This window comes from Canis lupus, chromosome 27 (genome assembly GCF_011100685.1).
Source record: "Canis lupus familiaris isolate Mischka breed German Shepherd chromosome 27, alternate assembly UU_Cfam_GSD_1.0, whole genome shotgun sequence".
In the NCBI taxonomy this organism is placed as follows: domain Eukaryota; kingdom Metazoa; phylum Chordata; class Mammalia; order Carnivora; family Canidae; genus Canis; species Canis lupus.
In genome coordinates this window covers 39,855,607-39,870,429 of record NC_049248.1, presented here as the reverse complement: position 1 = coordinate 39,870,429, position 14,823 = coordinate 39,855,607, and the positions used below count along the sequence as shown (strand labels likewise).

At 50.3% G+C, this 14,823-nt stretch overlaps 1 long non-coding RNA gene across 1 annotated transcript; it reads left to right on the top strand.

Moving 5' to 3' along the window:
- The first annotated feature begins 1,203 nt into the window (after positions 1-1,203).
- On the top strand, positions 1,204-9,620 carry LOC111092739. Its single transcript, XR_005380102.1, has 3 exons — positions 1,204-1,388; positions 1,534-2,161; positions 9,561-9,620. It is a non-coding gene; the product is annotated as an uncharacterized LOC111092739 (long non-coding RNA).
- The last annotated feature ends 5,203 nt before the right edge of the window (positions 9,621-14,823 follow it).

The following is a 14,823-nucleotide window of genomic DNA, read 5'->3' as shown; positions in this document are numbered from 1 at the left end:
GAACTGAGACAGCCCAGAGGTAATTAGGATCAGCGATCTAGAGTCTGTCTTAGGGCATTAACTGAAGAGTTTTCACCCAAAAGTACCCAGAGAGGTAACAGGAGGTTAACAACAGGATTGAGGGTAGAAGGTTATGACAGCACCAGACAGGGCGTGTGTATGTACTCGATTCATATATGAGTTTGAGTCTTTATATTTCTTCTATGTCTTCTACTTCATTCTAAAATCAGAAGGACTCAGAGTGGTTTGGGCTTCTCCAGGCCTCTCCTCCCCTTTCCACATGTGGCTGAGGGTGAGTTAATGGGACCTGTACACACAGAGGCTCACACAGCCTTGAAGACAGAGGCCCATTCATACCAGGACACTGCAGCACCTCTCTCCCGGGCTGGCCTGCGGTCCTGCTCCTGTGGCACCAACACGCACAAGTAAGAGACGTGCGCCTTTGCACATGCAACTTTGCTCTCGAGCACACACATACAAAGCCACACTCAAGCTCTATTAACCCTTTACTACCGCGTGCAGAGCTTCTGGGCTCTTAGTGTGGGCTCTGGCTTTGCCTTCCTCAATCCCTTTTACCCAGCACAGGACCCACCTGAGTTAACCCTTGAACAACTTCCTCATGACCCCAGGGAGCCCACGTGGGCTTGCACAGCCTCCCAGTGTTCAAGAAGGGGAGTGAACACAATCTCAATCAAAGAACAAGATGGAAGCATTTCCTTCAAGAGCAAGGACTATTACAATCTGGGTTCAAGTCAGAGCTATGCCACCTGCAAGCTGTGGGTCATCAGACAAATCATTTAACCCCTCTGGGCTTCACTCTCTGAACAGTGAGATGAGTAGAGGTAAACTTGAGGTCCAGAGAAAAACCTACTAAACTTATATGCAAACCTACTAAAATTACAAGTTAAAATTCTACATTTTGCTGGAAAGAGGTTTCAGAAGATTAGCCATCTTCTCATAGATCCATTGCACCCTCTCAAAACTTAAAAGATAAAACTTTAGTTTTATTATTTTAAAAATCATTTTATTATTTTTTCATCATGGTAAGTGTACTTTTTAATCTCTATCCCCTATTTCACCCATCTCCCCACCCACATTCCCTCCAGTAACCATAAGTTTGTTCTCTATAATAAAAGGTCTGTTTCTTGGTTTGTCTCTCTTTTCTTTTTCCTTATTTGTTTTGTTTCTTAAATTCCGCATGAGTGAGGTCATATGGTTTGTATCTTTCTCTGACTTATTTCGCTTAGCATTATACTCTCCTGCTTCATCCACATTGTTGCAAATGACAAGATTTCATTCTTTTTTTACAGTGGAATAATATATGCCACCTCTTATTTGTCCATTCCTCTGTTGATGCACCCTTGGGCTGATTCCATAGTGTGGCTATTGTAAGTAATGCTACAATAAGCATAGATTGCTTTGAATTAGTGTTTTTGTATTTGGAAGGTAAATATCCAGGAGTGGGGTTACTGGATCAGTATCAAGTAGTTCTATTTTTAGTTTTTTGAGGAATTTCCATACTGTTTTCCACAGTGGCTACACCAGTTTGCATTCCCACCAACGGTGCAAGAGAAACGAGTGAACTTCTTGAACATTCCATCTATATGAGTTGAGTGCTTGTAAGTGACACAAACATGGCCATTGAAAGTCCACTCAATCATCTAAGGTCAGTGTCAACGTCACCCTGTACCTAGTGCCTGAAGTTTTTTCACATGACTCCCACTCCTATCTCCCCAGGCTGGGGAACTGCATACCTTATCACATCCTTGAAGAGCCCAGCTCAGGCTCAGCTGAAGCTTTCTCATCTAATGGACCATTTGCTGGGATGGGTTAGACTGGAGGGTCAAGCCCAGCAGGGGTCAAGAGGAAAGAGCGAATAGGGATAGATATTAGGAATAATAATTATGATACTGATGTTTACTTGAGTGCTTACCAGTGTGCTAGGTATTGTGTAACCAACTGATGAAGTGAATAATATCATCATTCCCATTTTACAGATGAGGAAATAAGTTCAATTGAAATTGTCAATTGCTCAGGATCACTTGACCAGTAAGTGGTAGAAGCTAACACTGAAAGCAAGTCTATTTGACTCCGAAGTCTTTTAAAAGAGAAGGAACGAGAGGGCATTGAGGGGACGGCCCCATCTCTGGTGACATTTCAGGTGAATTGAGTACCTCACTGCAGTGTTTGGGGCACAAAGCTGCATCAGAAATCCCCTTTGGGGAGAAGGGGCCAGAGCCAGCAGTCTGCTTGAGCCAGTCCTTGGGGGTATGAGGGCAGCAAGCAGGCTGGGCCGAAGGCATTGGCTCTTTGGGGCTTTTGCCAGGGCTCAAAGGCCTCTTTGTTCACTGCTCTGACTTCTGCAAAGAACTCTCCACCCCAGGGTCCTCAGGGACCTTGGCCTGCTCCACCAGCATACGAGGGTCTCCAGTGCCTCCCACCCTCAGCCAGAGAACAGCTAGGGAACAACGTGATGCCATGGGGACTCTAAAAGGGTGGGTGGCTTAGGGACCAGGGCAGGACTACAAGCCAGAAGGGGTGGGTGGGAGGGACTGGGTCAGGGGCTGCTTGCTGGCTACTCCCCAAACACATTTTACTTCTCTGGAGGCAGAGAATCAAAGAGTTACTACCTGTTTATTTTTTCGTTACTTAAAAGATTTTTGCAAATTCTTACCAATTGCTGTTAAAGAGCTCAGAGCACCCCACACCACCACCACTTGTTGATACAGTTCCCCAACCTCTTCTTCCCACAATCCTCCCCATTGCCCCTTCAGCCTCTGCAGTATCACAGAGAGCAGGGAGAGGGGCGCCTGGCTGACTCAGTCAGTGGAGTATACAACTCTTGATCTCAGGGTCATGAGTTCAAGCCCCATGTTGGACATACAGCTTACTGAACAAAGAACAGGGAAAGTGTGAAAACGTGCCGGTTGGATTCTTGATGGATACCCTTGCACTTAATTCCAGCCACCTTGTCCCTAGACTGGAGTCTAGAAGGAACCAGAGAATACAGGAAGGAGCCCTGGTCCCAAGGAGCTCTGGAGAAAAGGGTTGATCCACTAGGGAGGGGGACTCAGGGCAATCTCCAGTTTCTTTGCTCCCCTACTGGACATTCCTAACACTTCCCTCTGCCTTCCCTTCCTAACTTCACTGTTTTGCCTTGCCCCTTCTGGATTTGGACTGCACCTCCTTCCTGAGGTGAACATGGTGGTCATTGTTGCATTTCCCAAGCCTGGGAAGAATCTGACTTACACCTCTGCCACAGCCTCCATTTCTGTGGCCTTGTTTCCTTGCCCCTCGCCCCGCCCCCCACCCCCACACCTTGCAAGGGATGGCATGAGGCTATTCACAGACAGCATTCATTCCTCCCCACTCATGAAACACCTTTTTCCAGTGTCCCGGTCTCTGCTCGCAGTCACTTCCTGCTCCAGCACAGGCATCTTCCCAGCCTGATAGGATGGCCCAATTTCACAGACAATTCCAGAGGTTTCCTCTCAGTGTAGAGCAATGTGGCCTAGGTACCCAGGGACCTGAGGTGGTCCAAAGGCAGCTAGAAACTTAGGACACCAGTAGTGAGGCAACACCAAATAAAACATTAATCATTTCATTTCCAATATTCGACTTATTTTAAAGCTTGGAAGTAATCATCATGATGAAAGTCAAAACTGTTGGACTTCACATTTACTTTATCATTAGAATTGCTTCTATTTCGAATACCAATCTTTTCAGAGCTGGCTCTTGTAATGGTTTTAATCCAGTTCCAAGGGCTCTGCATTGTCCCTAAAGCAAGAGGAAAAAAAGCATCCTAGAAAAGTCAGCCCTCTGTGGCCCCAAAAAGAAGGGTAGAGGGATAGCAGGGTTCCATAGGAAAAGGGCATAGGATTGGGGCCCAGGGCCTTAGGTTCAACCCCAGAGCCATCATTTGCTACCTGCGTGACCTTTGGCTTACACTCTCTGAAGCTCCATTTTCTCCTCTCTAGTTGGGCATAAAATAATCCCACTGTCTACTTCAGCAGATTGTAATGAAGGTCAAATGGGCTTGCAGATGTCAAAGCACATTGAAAATAGTCACAACATCAACATTAATCATCATTAGAGTAAAGAGTGGAGGGAACATCCCAGAGAGACATCCCAAAGCTTAATGGTGGCATCTTGTCCATCCCTCGGTCTCAAGCCCAATCCGAACTGTGCAGGAAAGGAGACTCCAGGCCTTCTCTCTAATTCTGGCCTCATGGCTTTGTGAGAGTGGTCTCTATTGCCAAAGAAGCACCTTTGGTTACCTGAACAACAATGGTTTGAGTTTAACCATGACACATTTCCGGAAGGCCTCCCTTTGTTACTGACAAACACAGCTCCTCTGGTCTCCAAGGGAAGTGGACCCACTTGAGGAAGCCCTGACCAGGTAGCTGTTGATGGGGACTGTCGCGTCCAGGCTCACCGCCTTCCTTCTGGCCGGGGCAGAATGTGGCCCACTGTGCAGTTTCTATCCTGTGAGCACACCGTCACAGCCCACCAGTTGAAAATTGGCTCTCCTTGGATGGCCCTCAAGCCTTGAATTTTTTTCAGCTGCTCTCACCAGCCCCACAAATGAATTTATCTTCTCTGCTTGTGCCGTTTGGCTGTTTCTGTTTCAGGGAACCGTGGGTTCAATAAGCTCCACTGTTCTACCCAGCTGGCCAAACAGCCTCGTCTCTGTTTTCCTGGCCAGACCCTGGGGCCTGGAGTCCTGCCTCCGGGAATTCCAGAATTCGAGAATGTTAGAGCTGGAAGAGACCTCAGCCCTCACCCAATCCTGCCCTAACCGCTGTACCGATGGGGAAACTGAGGCCCAGGGAAGGGAAGGCTTTGGAAGTATGAAACGTCAGCCTTTCCTTCCAGCTTAGCTCATGCAGGCAGCAGGCCTTTCCACCAGCCCTGGCCTGCTGGCCTGCCCCCCACGGAGAGCTCAGACTCTCTCAGGCAGCCTACCCTGTTGTTGGAACCACAGGAATGTTCTTCCTAATACTGGGCTAAAGTTGGCCTTGTAACCCCCTTTAATGCTCACCTCTCTGTGCAATCGCCACGGAGATATGACCAGCCTGGACACAACAACTGGAAATCCATTCACCCTCAGAGGGAGTAGAATAGACTGTCTGGGACCATTGTCAGGCAGCCTCTGCCCACAAGGCGGGAGAGAGGGCCCACCACCCTGATCACAGGGACCTGGATTCAGTTCTGCTCTGTTGTTTCAGAGCTGTGTGATGATGAGTGTGTTACTTAACTTGCTCAAGCCTCAGTTTCCTCATCCGTAAAAATGGGGGGTAGTGGTACCTGCCATCTCTGAAGGCTGCTGTGAGGATGCAGGGAGATGCCGTGGAAAGGGATTTGGCATGGAGCTGGTGTGCGGTCAGAGCGTAACCGCTGTGGGGTTCCTTGGTGCTGTTGGAAGAGCTCAGGCTCTAGGTTCACATTGCCTTCGTTTGAATCCCAGCTCCTTCGCTTTTTAGGTAGCTTACTCGGCTTTGGACGATTTGCTTAGCTTCCCTGGGCCACCTATTCTGCATCAGTTTGGATACATTCAGTTGTAAGTTATAAAAAGTAGGAAAAGAAGGAGGGAGGGAAGGAAAGAATCCAACCCAACTATCTTAAACAATAATGGACTTTGTTAATTCATGTGAAAATCCTAAAGTCATGAGGGTTTTAGGAATAGTTTGATCAAGGCTTCTGCTTACTCCCCACAATTCTTTTGGCTTTGCCTTCTTGATATTTTGGTTCATCCTCAGTATGGCTCACCCATGATCCTAAGATGGCTGCTGGCAGCTCCAGGCCTCACACCTGCACATACCACAGCCTAACACAGAAGTGAGAGAGAGGTCCTTTCTTCCCTCATTATTAAGTCAAGTTCTAGTCTACACCTTACTTGGATCAACCTGCAGGTGTTCCTCTTGCATGGGTTATGGGGTTCCCCTGATTGGCTCAGATCTACCAGGGCCTACCCATGGAACTGGGCCTGGGGTCAACACTGCCCCGCCTGCAAGCCTGCTGCACAGTGAGGGTGGGGTGTGATGGATGCTGGGGAAGGACATTTGTAAGGACTAAGTGCAATAATGCATGAAAAGCATTTAGAGCAGGGCCTGGCACCCAGTAGTGCTAACCATTTGTTATTAGCTATTAATATTTTTAGTATCCTGAGCACATTCCATCAGTTACTTTTCAAATGCATTGCTGAAGGCCAGTTTGGGAGACAGTTCCAGTTGTGTCACCAAGCCCAGGCCTTTCTATTTCACAGTAGCCATCTTGCTACTGTTTCTTTCTCTCGGGCCCCTGCTCAGCCTCAAGCCCCTGGGAATGTTCTAGGCCCTGCAATGCCCACAGCCTGCTTTTGATCATGGCTTCTGTAGCTCCCTAGCCCCCTCCTAGCTTCAGTGGACAGCTGGGCTGCCCAGCTCTTTTTCCCTAAAGTAGAGTTTCATTTATGGTCTCTCCACATCTTAATTTGTACAGAGTTGCTTTTTTTTTTTTTTTTTTTTTTAAGGATTTTATTTATTTATTTATTTAAGAGAGAGAGAGAAAGAAAGCAAGAGGGAACGGGGGGAGGGAAAAGGACAAGCAGACTCTGCACTGAATGTGAAGGCTGACACTGGGCTCGATCTCACAACCCTGAGATCATGACCTGAGCTGAAATCAAGAGTTGGATGCTCAACCAACTGAGCCACCCAGGTGCCCCTCCAAGAGTTGCTTTAAAGCATCCTGGCCCGCAGGTCTGTTCTTCCTTTTGATCTGTGTCACTCAAAAACAAGGCAAAACAAAAACAAACAAAAAACCAACACCAGCTCCAAGCCCCAGTGGAAATAATACATTATCTTCTACTGGCTCCATAAATTATCCCAGGAGAGAGAAATTTTCCCTGCTGGACTAAAGTTTAAGAGTGTCTTCAGTGGCATGTGTCCTACCAACCTGATTCTATGTGAATCAATCCCGAGTCTTGGTGATAAAAAAAAAAAAAAAAAAAAAAAAAAAACATGGGAGATTTCTTACAAGAAAAAAACTTTACTTTCCTGGTTTATTTTGGAACCTACTCTTCTCCAGATGGCTGATGCCTGAGCTCCCCTTTGACCATCTTGCTATACCATGAGCGTGTTGGTTACCAAGACTCTGGCCAACTTCTAGGTCAACAGCACCAGCCCCTAGAGAAATGTGTCCTCATGGCTCATCCCCTCTTGTCTCACTGGCACCATACAACTTAGAGAGTCCGTCTAGATACCCTTCTGTGGATCTGCCCAATGGTGCTGTGAGATGGTGGGGACTTATTATTCATAGTTTACAGGTAAGAGAGCCAGGCTAGAAGACTTTACATAGCTCAGCAGGCTAAAATGTGAGAGAATTGGGACTTGAATCCAGGTGTCCTGAATGCAGTGCCAGTATTCTTTCACTGCTGCAGATCCCCTTCTTGCCTTTGGAGCTGTCTCTTGGACAGCCATACCTTGAGAAACCCGAGGCAGGCCTGTGTCTTGATCACCCCCGGCCGAGCCAGAGCAGGAGCTGGCCAGTGCCAGTGAGCAGGGAAGGGCCCTAGAGCCCGGCTCTGACCCTGCATGGCCTCTTGCCCCAGCAGGGGGACGCAGTGGGGATCCCAGGAATTGGACAAGATCCTTAGCTCCCTCTGTAAACTTGGCCACAGTCTCTTTCTGATCCCTTGAGCTCCATCCACATATTGTTGCGTGAACATCTCTCTATTTGCTTTCTCCTTTGGCCTCAGTGTCCTTCCCATGTCTCTCGTCTCTAATGGACTTGATTTTCCTCTCCCTCCTGGACTGTTTGTCTTCTCTCGATCCAGTGTATCCCTGTTGGTTTGTATCTCTCGTTGATGTCTCCGTTCTCTCTGTCCCTCAGTTCCTCCTTCTGAACTTCCTGGATCAGGTCTGCAGGGGGGTGCTTCAGCAGCGCTTGTGGGAGAGGGGCTGCTGAGCCGCCTCCCCTCCCCGACCAGACCAGTACCAGACCAGTGCCCTCCACTGGCTGCCGCCCCGGAACACCTCCCTTGGGTTGAGTCGAGGCTCTTCATCACCTTAGCCAGCTCCTCCTTGATGTGTGGGGCTGAGACAGAGGCACAGGGAGGCCGTTGGAGCCACTGCTCTGGATACAAAAGCCTCTTTCTCCCCTCGGAGATGAGGTTTCCAGGCAGGTTATTTTTATAGCAGGGCTCCGGCAGGATCCTTCAGAGAAAATAAACAAAGTCACACACACCAGTCCTTCACACCCCTCAGCCCCTTCCCTGGAGAGGGGCCTGGCCTGGCTGTGCCGACACAGGGACGCCCACCGCCCCAGAGGGGCCACAGGGGTGCTGCTGGGCTGGGGGAGGGGAACCTGGAGGGGGCAGACAGGGATCATCGGCAGCTGGCCACCAGGAACCTGGGAGGAGAGGGCTGGGCCCCCGGGGCCCCATCGCACAACCCGGGCCAGGGTCTCTGTCCACATCTGCAGGGGAGAATCAGATTCAAATTCAGATTTAACCCCAATTTTTCTAAACACCCACCAGGCACTGTGCTTGGAGGCTTCAGACACACTTCACTCATTCCTCCTGGTGGAATCCAGTAGAATGCTGTTTGACAAATTGCCATTTTGGCATCCCCTGCTCTGTGCCCTGCTTTAGGTGCTAGAGAGACAAGAGTAAATGAGACACACAGGGGGCTGTCCTCAGAGAGCCTTTCAACTGCTGCGGGCCTCGATTGCTCAGTGCAAGAACTAGAGGCAGGTAGCATTGTACTCATCTTGCAGATGAGAAAACTGAGGCTCAGTGAGGTGAATGACTCACCCAGGGGAAGCCCAGGTACCAGAAGTCAAGAGTATCAGGGGTCAGGGCTCAGAGATCTCTGGGGGCAGCTAAGAGGATGTAAAGGACAAGAAGCCTGAGCAGGGATAAGGGAACAAGGCACAGATCCACATCCAGCCTTCTTGGGGATCCCTGGGTCCCATCATTCCAGACTGAGACTGGGGCACACCAGGTGCCTAATCCTTGAAGGCAGGCAGGCGGGCAGTGATGCCTCATCTCACAGAGCCCCAGAAAGGAAGGCCTTTCATAAGTAGGTTCCCTGGAGTCCCCTCAAAGCTCCTTTATGAGGCAACCTCGGGTTAAAAGGACTTCATAAATCATGTGCATTCCCTGTTGGGTGACAAAAATACCCACCCCTGCACGTCCCTGCCCGGGTTGGGGGGGGGGGTGCAAATAGAACTCACTGAAGCAGAGCAGGAGTCCACACAGGCAGCCACTGTCCTTGCCTCCCTCAGCAGACAGCGTCTGTCCCCAGCCTCGGCCTCGGGGCAGCCCCTGTCCCTCTGCGGACAGGGAATTCCAGATACCAGCCTTTCACACTAATTACCCTTCGGGAGGGGCGAGCTTCCACGTGCTTCCTCAGCCCCAGTGCTCCCTCGGCCTCTTTGTGACTAATTGTGGAATGAAGGAAATGTGTTCCTGGTTCGGAAGTGCCAAGGATCAGTAGGTAGAGTTCTAGAGAGTTCTCGAGGGGTTAGAGGAGCCCCGGATAACACATCCCGGTATCTATACTTCTTTGTCTTTAATACAGATATCAGCCATTAGAAACGACCAATACCTACAATTTGCTTCAACCTGGATGGAACTGGAGGGTATTATGCTGAGTGAAGTAAGTCAATAGGAGAAGGACATCATCATATGGTTTCACTCACTTGGGGGATATAAAAAATAGTGAAAGGGATTAAAGGGGAAAGGAGAGAAAATGAGAGGGAAATATCAGTGAGGGTGACAAAACATGAGAGACTCCTAACTCTGGGAAAGGGACAAGGGGTAGTGGAAGGGGAGATGGGTAGGGGGATAGGGTGACTGGGTGACGGGCACTGAGGGGGGCACTTGACAGGATGAACACTGGGTATTATGCTATATGTTGGCAAATTGAACTACAATTTAAAAAATATATATATAATATATGTATTTATATATATTCATTATATGTACATAAATACAGTAATATATGTATTTATGTACATATATAAATACAACGGAGCTAACTAACGATCCTGGTGTTGTTGCCCCACGAAGAGCTTATACAGAGGCAGGGCCCGCACCGTGCCCGGCTCGCAGTGAGTGCTCAAGGGCCCGGGCTCCGGAGCCCTCCTCCCTGGGAGCAGGCCAAGTGGCACCCGGTCATCCAGTGCTTGTTGAGTGCCTGCATGTACTGAGCATGTGCTGGGCGTGGGGGGCTCAGCGTCTCCTGAGGCCCAGCCTCCATCCTCCGGGGGCGCACACAGTGGAGGCTGGTCAGACCTCCCGGCCGGGACTCCCAGGATCGAGCGCAGCCCTCCCTGCCCGGCCTGAGCACGGGGCATCCCCTGCTCAGGCCCCACTTTCCTCCCCAGCCCTGGCCCGGGTGCAAGTTGTTTTCCTTCTGCTAGGGGCTGGCCTCAGCACGGTTTAATGGCCTTTCCTCCCGCGGCCCCTCGCAGCCGCAGCCGCAGCCGCAGCCGCAGCCGCAGCCGCCCCCTGGAATGCCGCTGCGCGCCGCCCGGCCTCGCTGTCTCTGCTAATGAGGTTCGCTAACAAAGCGGCCTCGCTGGAGTCTGCTCAGAGGGACTGCTGGCCCGCAGCCGGACCGGGCTCTGTGGGAGGAAGGGCATGCGGGAGGGGAGGGCCGGGGGAACACACGCTTCTTTCAGAAAAAGGCTGAGCGCTGGCGGGGGGAGGGCAGGCCCGTGCTAGCCTAGGCCCGCGGCCACCCGCTGGTCCCTGGAAAATCGAGGCTCACCCCCAGGCTCCGGAGCCATCTCTGTCCTCGACCAGGGCAAGGACCGAAGGGGCCGGGACCAGGCCGGGCCTGGGTCTGGAAGGCCGCACCTAGCACGGTGCCTGGCCCCGGGACCCTGGTCAGTGTGTGCTGGTGGCCTCTCTCTAGTCTGGAAGCTGGCCCTGTGTGTGCCCAGCCACGGTCCTCTCTGTCTCCTCCCATCTGCTCCGGCGAAGCTTCGTGGGCTGCCTCTGCCGGCCTAGGGGGATCCTGGGAAGATTCGAGCCGTTAGACCCAACTCGAAGGAAGAAGAGGCAGCTCCACAAAGAGCCCTCGAGAGCAAAGAGGACTCCGCCAGGGAGGAGACGGCGAGATGGCCCGGGAATGGATGCTTGTCAAGGCCGCAAGGACGCTCGGGCCCAGGAAAGGGAACACTGTTCTCAGGCTCCCTGGAGCCTCTGAACAAGAGAAGGAGGGAGAACACACAGCACAGAACATCCACAATCAGTCCACAGGCATCTATCAAACACCTACTGCCCGGGAGACGCGTGCCAGAGGCTGTTCTGGGCCAGAACTGAACTCCCAAGGTCAAGGAAGGTGCAGCCACCGCCACGTACTTGTTGCTACTGTGTTTGTGAGCAGGAGTGTGCCAGGTGCTGTGCCAGGAGCGGCACCTCAGTCAGCTTTCCCAACAGACCCGGGGGGAGGAAGATGTTGCTGTCAGTGCCCCTCATCACAGATGAGGCAACTGCGTACCAGAGAGGGCACGTAACTGGCTCAAGGACACGCAGCCGGGAAGCAGTAGTGCTAGAATCAGAACTCAAAGGCTGTCCCCGAGCGTTCTGCTGGACCCTCAGTCCTGTCTACGGGGGAAGGAGGAGATTCAGGGGCCGGGGAGGAGGTTGAGGAAGCACAGGACAGGTGGGAGGTGAGCGGACAATTCACGTTGGCAGAGCCGCTGGAGCAGAGGGGACACCAAAGGGAGGACACCAGCCGTCCAGGCAGTGAGTACGGGGCCCAAGGCAGAAACAGACAGATGGATTGAAAAGGGCCTCGAGTGCCGGGCTGAGGAGTTGGCCTCAGGTGTCCATGGAGGGGATGGACAGAAACGCAGGCGAGGGAACTGTGACACGTCACTGGAGCTCTTTGGGCATGGAGCAGCCCCTCTCTCTGGCCAGCCCGGGGCCGGAGCATCCTGTGGTGATCACAACCATGTCTGTCGGACTGGAGTGTCCAGGACACTTAAGGTGAGGGCTGAGAGCAAGTGTGCAGCGTTCCCAGAACTATCAGGTCTGAGGACCACCTAGGCTATTATTCACTTAATAGTTTCCTTAAATCAACTCTCTGATTCTCTTTTGCTTTACTTAAGTTTACCTGAACTGAAAACTCTGTATCATGGGACGGATGGTTGACCTTTTCGTCCAATCACATTAAAATAAATACATTTAAAAATAAATATGTAACTGTGAAAATGAAAAACGTTCACCCAAGTTCCACCTGAAGTCACCCCAGGGACCTCTGCACTTAGGAAATACTGCCTCGGTGACCCTCCCGTTGCTCCCTCCCCAACTGAAATAACTTCATTCAAAGATTTCACATTCGGAAAAAGCAAGTCAGAAATCACTCGGGCCAGGGGCGGGGAGGAGGCCCGGCACTAGGGGGGCTTCTGCACACCAGGCCCAGCGGGTATGCAACGGGCAGGAGGGGCTGGGGCAGCCGAGGGAGCTGCCTGGGGACATGAACGATGCCTTGTTGTGAGCAGTGGCAGCTAGGCAGTGTGCCGAGCCCAGGCTGCAAATGTAAAGTTTCCAGTAACTTCTGTGGGATGGTTTCTCAATAAACATGTGTGCCATCCGTCTGGACTGGGAGATGCGCTGTCCTAGGTGGTGGCTGGAGACAGGGTTGGGTGGGGGGCTGCTATCTGCAGTGTCAGGCCTTGGCACCCCTCCCACCGTGTCCTCTCCCAACCCCGACTTGTTTCCCTTGTTCTTCCTGTGATTGGAATAGCTTCCATTTGCTGAGAGCTGCCAGGGAGTTCTTTCCACATTTTATCTTATTTGATCCTCACCATCACTTTATAAGGCAGGTGCCAGTATTGACAGGACACATGTCAGCACATCACGATGCACAGCTGGTATGTGGTAGCCCTTTGGACCCGGATCCATGTGGCCCCCAAAGCCCATGCTCTGAGCCACCTGCACCCTGACAACTTCTACTCCATCATTCTCCCTCGCCCTCGTCAGCACACCGCCTTCCCTTTCCTGCTCTGCGTCTCTTCTCAGAGCTGATCTCAGGTAGTGCCTCCTCTTGGAAACATCGCTAGGGGAACCTCTCTCAGAACTGGCACCACTCGTGAATACAGTGCCCTGTTCTGCAGGTCGGTTGACCTTTCTGAGATGGGATTGATTAATCTAATCTGAGAAGCCTTTTTAGCCGTTGAAAATTACTTAGCTTATTGGCTCTAGCTTCAGATGAACAGAATAAATAAACCTCAGCTGAAAAGGAAATGGTTTCTGTGGTCTTTCTGTGAATTTGGTATATCAAAGCCAAGTTCTAACTCTGGTTGGAAGCATAATTTCGGAAACATCTTCCAGTGGTGTCCTTGCTTTGTTTAGTCGACTCATCACAGGGCTACAAGAATTGAAATTGCATCTATTATTATTATTATTATTATTATTATTATTATTGATGCTCAATAGGCTTGTTGGGCCTATCCAAAGAGAGAAAGTTATAGGAGAGGAAAGTACCTCAAGAAGATAGTTTCTCTGATGTCAAGAGACAGAAATGATGACCTTGAAGCATTCCAGCTATGGCCCTTGCAAACACTCACACCGTCGTAGCTTATAATGAGTCAATCAGCATGTTGCATTAGCTCTGCCAGAACTGGCCAAACTGACTTCAGTCCTCTATTTCTTGTGTCTGGAGCCTTTTGCAAGGCCCAGTGGGTCTAGAAACACACAATTTTCACCAACTCCCAACATGGGAGCAGTCAGCTGGTATTTATAACCCATGGAAGAGTTACTCTGATCCTGTGTGCAGGAAAAAGTCCATTAAGATCATTTAAAAACCCTGGGTCAGTTGATGCATATGTGTGTTGTCAAAAGTTCATTAATAGTAGAAGTAAAACCACTGAATCACCACAGTAGTAATTAGTAAACATTTACTGTGCACACACCAAAAAGACAGTGAGCTGGAAACGAGAGAACCAAACTGTGGAATGAGGCTCTGGGGCCTATTGTTATAAAGCAGCTTATAGAGTGAGAAAGCAGTGACTGGTTTTCTCCACGGTCATTGGTTACAAACAATATTAGAATTTTATTCTCTTCTTTCTTTCTTTCTTTCTTTCTTTCTTTCTTTCTTTCTTTCTTTCTTTCTTTCTTTTCTCTTTCTTTCTTTCTTTCTTTCTTTTCTCTTTCTTTCTTTCTTTTCTCTTTCTTTCTTTCTTTTCGTTTCTTTTTTTTTACACAATGTTAGAATTTCTTAACTGATAAGGAATTGGACAGTGGTTACCTCGTATCAACCTTGGGAACGATTCTTTGCCTAGGATTTCCAGAGGTGCCAGAGGCACAAGCAAGAAATAATTCAAGTCAAGTTGGTTCTACAAAATTAAGCTGCATTCGGATTTGCTTGTGTGAGTAAACTGGTTTTGCCTGCTCAGGGAATGTTCGAGATTGGTCTCCCTGTTTTATTTTACAGTGTGCTCTCAAACACTGCCTTATGCCCTCTCTTATTTTGTGTTTGCTTGCAGATTCTCAGCTCCCTGAGGGCAGACACCACAGAGCGGGGATGTCCTTCTCCTTGAAAGATGCAGCCTGAGACCGGGAGGGCCGGCAGACGGGGGCCTGGCTCCCCGGATGCCATGTGCACACTTCATGCTCTGATTCAGCATCTGACTCACAGCGCAGCTGGGGCTCTGGGCGTGGAGCACTGCGTTTGCTCCACTTCCACACAACCAAGACAGAAGACAGAAAGATAGACAGTAAGGCATCTCCACAGCCGCCCAGCCCCGGCCTGAGCCACCCATTGCTCCCTTGGCCTCAGCCTTGAAGGCTGCTCAGAGGAAAGAAGCGCGCCCCAGGCTCCGGAGGGC